The following is a 6352-nucleotide window of genomic DNA, read 5'->3' on the forward strand; positions in this document are numbered from 1 at the left end:
AAAACTTTATTTTTCGGTCATGTTGATTCTCTACCTCATTCTGAAATTCCTTGAACTTTTCAAAGGTCTCAGACTTGTGTTTCATCAAGTAGATATACCCATATCTACTTAAGTCATCAGTAAGAGTGAGAACATAACGATATCCTCCGCGAGCCTCAACACTCATTGGACCGCACACATCAGTATGTATGATTTCCAATAAGTTGGTTGCTCGCTCCATTGTTCCGGAGAACGGAGACTTGGTCATTTTGCCCATGAGGCATGGTTCTCATGTGTCAAATTATTCATAATAGAGAGACTCTAAAAGTCCATCAGCATGGAGCTTCTTCATGCGCTTGACACCAATGTGACCAAGGCGGCAGTGCCACAAGTATGTGGGACTATCGTTATCAACTTTACATCTTTTGGTATTCACACTATGAATAGGTGTATCATCACGTACGAGATTCATTAAGAATAAACCATTGACCATCGGAGCATGACCATAAAACATATCACTCATATAAATAGAACAACCATTATTCTCGGATTTAAATGAGTAGCCATCTCGTATTAAACGAGATCCAGATACAATGTTCATGCTCAAACTTGGCACTAAATAACAATTATTGAGGTTTAAAACTAATCCCGTAGGTAAATGTAGAGGTAGCGTGCCGACGGTGATCACATCGACCTTGGAACCATTCCCGACGCGCATCGTCACCTCGTCCTTCGCCAGTCTCCGCTTATTCCGCAGCTCCTATTTTGAGTTACAAATATGAGCAACGGCACCGGTATCAAATACCCAGGAGCTACTACGAGCACTGGTAAGGTACACATCAATACATGTATATCACATATACCTTTAGTGTTGCCGGCCTTCTTGTCTGCTAAGTATTTGGGGCAGTTCCGCTTCCAGTGACCCTTCCCTTTGCAATAAAAGCACTCAGTCTCAGGCTTGGGTCCATGCTTTGACTTCTTCCCGGCAACTGGTCTACCGGGCACAGCAACATCCTTGCCGTCCTTCTTGAAGTTCTTCTTACCCTTGACTTTCTTGAACTTGGTGGTTTTATTGACCATCAACACTTGATGTTCCTTTTTGATTTCTACCTCCGCTGATTTCAGCATAGCAAATACTTCAGGAATGGTCTTTTCCATCCCCTGCATATTGTACTTCATCACAAAGCTCTTGTAGCTAGGTGGGAGCGACTGAAGGATTCTGTCAATGACCGCCTCATCTGGGAGGTTAATCTCTAGCTGAGTCAAGCGCTTGTGCAACCCAGACATCTTGAGTATGTGTTCACTGACAGAACTATTTTCCTCCATCTTACAACTGTAGAACTTGTCGGAGATTTCATATCTCTCGACCCGAGCATGAGCTTGGAAAACCATTTTCAGCTCTTCGAACATCTCATATGCTCCGTGTTGCTCAAAACGCTTTTGGAGCCCCGGTTCTAAGCTGTAAAGCATGCCGCACTGAACGAGGGAGTAATCATCAGCACGCTGCTGCCAAGCGTTCATAACGTCTTGGTTCTCTGGGACGGGTGCATCACCTAGCGGTGCTTCTAGGACATATTGTTTCCTGGCAGCTATGAGGATGATCCTCAGGTTCCGGACCCAGTCCGTATAGTTGCTGCCATCGTCTTTCAGCTTGGTTTTCTCTATGAACGCGTTGAAGTTGAGGTTGACATTAGCGTTGGCCATTTGATCTACAAGACATTTATGCAAAGATTTTAGACTAAGTTCATGATAATTAAGTTCATCTAATCAAATTATTTAATGAACTCCCACTCAGATTAGACATCCCTCTAGTCATCTAAGTGAAACATGATCTGACTCGACTAGGCCGTGTCCGATCATCACGTGAGACGGACTAGTCATCATCGGTGAACATCTCCATGTTGATCGTATCTTTCATACGACTCATGTTCGACCTTTCGGTCTCTTGTGTTCCGAGGCCATGTCTGTACATGCTAGGCTCGTCAAGTTAACCTAAGTGTTTGCATGCGTAAATCTGTCTTACACCCGTTGTATGTGAACGTTGGAATCTATCACACCCGATCATCACGTGGTGCTTCGAAACAACGAACTGTCGCAACGGTGCATAGTTAGGGGGAACACTTTCTTGAAATTATTATGAGGGATCATCTTATTTACTACCGTCGTTCTAAGTAAACAAGATGCAAAAACATGATAAACATCACATGCAATCAAATAATAATAGTGACATGATATGGCCAATATCATATAGCTCCTTTGATCTCCATCTTGGGGCTCCATGATCATCTTGTCACCGGCATGACACCATGATCTCCATCATCATGATCTCCATCATCGTGTCTCCATGAAGTTGCTCGCCAACTATTACTTCTACTACTATGGATAACACGTTTAGCAATAAAGTAAAGTAATTTACATGGCGTTTCCAATGACACGCAGGTCATACAAAAAATAATGACAACTCCTATGGCTCCTGCCGGTTGTCATACTCATCGACATGCAAGTCGTGATTCCTATTACATGAACATGATCTCATACATCACATATATATCATTCATCATTCATCACAACTTTGGCCATATCATATCACAAAGCACTTGCTGCAAAAACAAGTTAGACGTCCTCTAATTGTTGTTGCAAGTTTTACGTGGCTGCAATAGGGTTCTAGCAAGAACGTTTTCTTACCTACGTAAAAGCCACAACGTGATTTTTCAACTTCTATTTACCCTTCATAAGGACCCTTTTCGTCGATTCCGCTCCAACTAAAGTGGGAGAGACAGACACCCGCCAGCCACGTTATGCAACTAGTGCATGTCAGTCGGTGGAACCGGTCTCACGTAAGCGTACGTGTAAGGTTGGTCCGGGCCGCTTCATCCCACAATACCGCTGAAGCAAAATAAGACTAGTAGCGGCAAGAAAGTTGACAACATCTACGCCCACAACAATTGTGTTCTACTCATGCAAAGAGAACTACGCATAGACCTAGCTCATGATGCCACTGTTGGGGAACGTTGCAGAAAACAAAAATTTTCCTACATTTTCACCAAGATCCATCTATGAGTTCATCTAGCAACGAGTGATCGGATGCATCTACATACCTTTGTAGATCGCGAGCGGAAGCGTTCACTAGAACGTGGATGATGGAGTCGTACTCGCCGTGATCCAAATCACCAATGACCAAGTGCCGAACGGACGGCACCTCCGCGTTCAACACACGTACGGAGCGGATGACGTCTCCTCCTTCTTGATCCAGCATGGGGGAAGGAGAGGTTGAGGAAGATGGCTCCAGCAGCAGCACGACGGCGTGGTGGTGGTGGAGCAGCAGTACTCCGGCAGGGCTTCGCCAAGCTCGTGACGGAGGAGGAGAGGTGTTGGGGAGGGGAGGGGCTGCGCCTTGGATGTGTGTGGCAGCCCTCCCCTCGCCCCTCTATTTATAGGGGAAGGGATAAGGGGGGCCGGCCCCTCTAGATGAGATCTAGAGGGGGGCGGCGGCCAAGGGGAGGGGGCACTAGTAGAAAAAGGGCCTATAGTCCTGGTTCGTAAGGGCCTTTAGTCCCAGTTCCTGAACCGGGACTAAAGTGTCGGTACTAATGCCCCGACCCTTTAGTCCCGGCTCAATCCAGAACCGGGACTGATGGCCTTCCACGTGGGCAGTGCGCAGAGCCCAGTCAGGAGACCCTTTGGTCCCGGTTGGTAGCACCAACCGGGACCAATAGGCATCCACGCGTCAGCATTTCTGTGGCTGGGTTTTTGTTTTTTTTGAAAGGGGGGGGGGGGTTGGGGGTTTTGGGGGGTTAATTTAGGTGTTTCATATATTGTGTTGCTAGCTATAATTAATAGAGAGAAGTGTCCTCTCTTATGTCCGTGCTTGGTCGATGCTACGTATTATACATACGTATAGAGAGGACTAGACACGCTGGCTAGCTAGTAAGCAAACGAAGGAAACAGAAGATCGTGATGAACATATATGCATACAGAGAGAAGTGATATCGACCACCTCTCTTTTTCCGAGAGATTGGTCGAACAACAAGTTCTCGTATATCTATCTGACACTACCGGCTACATATATACAGTAATTATCTCTTACAAATATAATCATACGGACTCAGGGTCAACATAGAATTCTCCGTCTTCAGGGATCACGTGGTCAAGAAAGAATGCCGCCAATTCCTCTTGAATTCCTCGCATGCAAGCTGGTGCTAGGAGTTCATCCCGCTTCCGAAACATCTAATTTAAAGAAGGGGGTAAATACATATATATATGAATGAATGAAACTCAACACATATGATGGTAATAAAATAAAATTGTGAATGTTGTTATTTACGTACTTCATATTGTTCGTCAGTGTAGCCCCGGTCACAGGTCGTGTGGCGGATGGACTCGCAAACATAGTATCCACAGAAATCATTCCCTTGTTCCTGTCACAACCACTTTACAAGAAATAGAGGTTAATCAAACTGATAAGCAAGAATGCCAAATGGTATTGATGAAACTAGCGCTTGAATGAATAGTACTTACTTTCGGGTGTCTAAATTGCAGCTCCTTCGGCAGTCCCGGAGCTTTTCTGGTGAATTTTCTCCAAACCCTGCCGGACAAAGAAAATAATTACTTGATATATCAGGAAATGAACAAAGTTGCTGATATGGTGGATAATGATCGATTTAACTTACTTCTCGAGTATTTGAGTCATGTCTGCATAGTCCTTGGGATCTTTTCGTCTTGAGTCCAAGACGGTTACTAGTCCCTGCTCAAGCTTAATATGTAGGAGAATATAGTGGAAACTGCACACACATGCATAACTCATCAATTACATTACTATAACCTTGACTAATATATAAGGGAAACCGAATACGCACAAGACAGTAACACTCACTTGAAGTTGTAAGGAAAGAGTATTATATCTTTGTTTTGATTTATTATCAACAATTGTAGCATGCTGGCCTCAGTTTCTACGGCATGAAATTTAACCTGAGTTGCATCTATGAGATATGTGTTAATGAACCCAATATCACCAACTTGTCTTTTCTTCAATTCGACGATCTTCAATCTGCATAATATAGTGAGGATGATTATAAATACATGTAATGAAAGAGCTGAGCTATATGGAGAGACTTAATGACAGAAGTAGTAGTACTTACAGACAATAGCAGGTGACCGTTGCTTTATCGAGGGCCAATTGATTGAAAAACTGATAGAACTCCTCAAATGGAACAGGCAACAGATCAATTCCAACGAGGTCATGCTCCTTTTTAACTTTCAAATACAAAGTACTCCTCCCCCCAGAGTCTCTGCAGATTTTCAAGTACCAATCATGCAATCTTCGCATCATCGTTGATAGAGATCTTTCATCTTTGAGGAGAGGCTTCCCGTACTCGTATCTTTGTATCTGCATCTCCATGGGTTCATAATGTACTTCGTCGGGCAGGTAATCTGCAAGATTGCTATAACCCGGGCACCATCCTCGGATCATTAGCGACGTTGTGGCTAGGCACCTTGAGCGGGGGGCACGATTGCTTCGCTTGTTCGCCGAGCTGGGCAATTTGTTTCCCAGCTCGTCGTTCTTTCAGCCTTTGATCACTGACAGTACTTCCCGACCGCTCCGCTTCGGCAAATTCCTTTCCAATAATGCGGTCATAGTTTCCTTTCGGCGATCAGACTTCGGTGGTTTTGTCAGGGCAGCCAGAGTGCGCTTCACTTTCACCCGATCTACCTTCTCCTCCGGAGGTGGATGTTTCTTTGCTTTCACCCCTTCAAAGAATTTCTCACTTCTTCGCGATCTCGGCGTTCTCCTCCTGGGTCCTCTCGTATGGTAACTTCTCTGGAGTCTTCAGAGAAGGACCGAATCTGTATGTCCTCCCGCCTCTGGTTGTACTGCTAGACGCCGACCGAGCAGACGTAGCGTTGTCTTCTTTACTTGCTTAAGAGGCGGAGGAGAAGGACTACGACGCGCCGGAGCAGCTGGAGCGGCGGCAGGTCTCTTCCGCCCTTGCTGACGAGGCGGAGAAGGAGGAGGCTGGCTGCTCGAGCGCGTCGGCGCAGGCGGAGAAGGAGGCGGAGTGCACGCGCCGGAGAAGGAGCCGGCCGAGGGCCCTGATCGTCACTCGCCGGAGGAGGAGGCGGTGGAGGAGGCGGAGTGCCCTGACTCGCCGGAGGAGGAGGAGGGGAGAGGCGGAGGCGTCCAGTTCGGAAGGTTGATGAGCTCCTTCCGCCATAGGCATGGAGTCTTCAGAGCAGAACCCAGCCGAGTCTCCCCTTCACCGGTAGGGTGGTCAAGCTGGAGGTCCTCAAATCCCTCCGTTATTTCATCCACCATCACCCTAGCATATCCTTCTGGAATCGGCCGGCAGTGAAAAGTTGCGCCGGGTTCAGTAGG

Source organism: Triticum urartu, chromosome 6 (genome assembly GCF_003073215.2).
Source record: "Triticum urartu cultivar G1812 chromosome 6, Tu2.1, whole genome shotgun sequence".
NCBI lineage: Eukaryota > Viridiplantae > Streptophyta > Magnoliopsida > Poales > Poaceae > Triticum > Triticum urartu.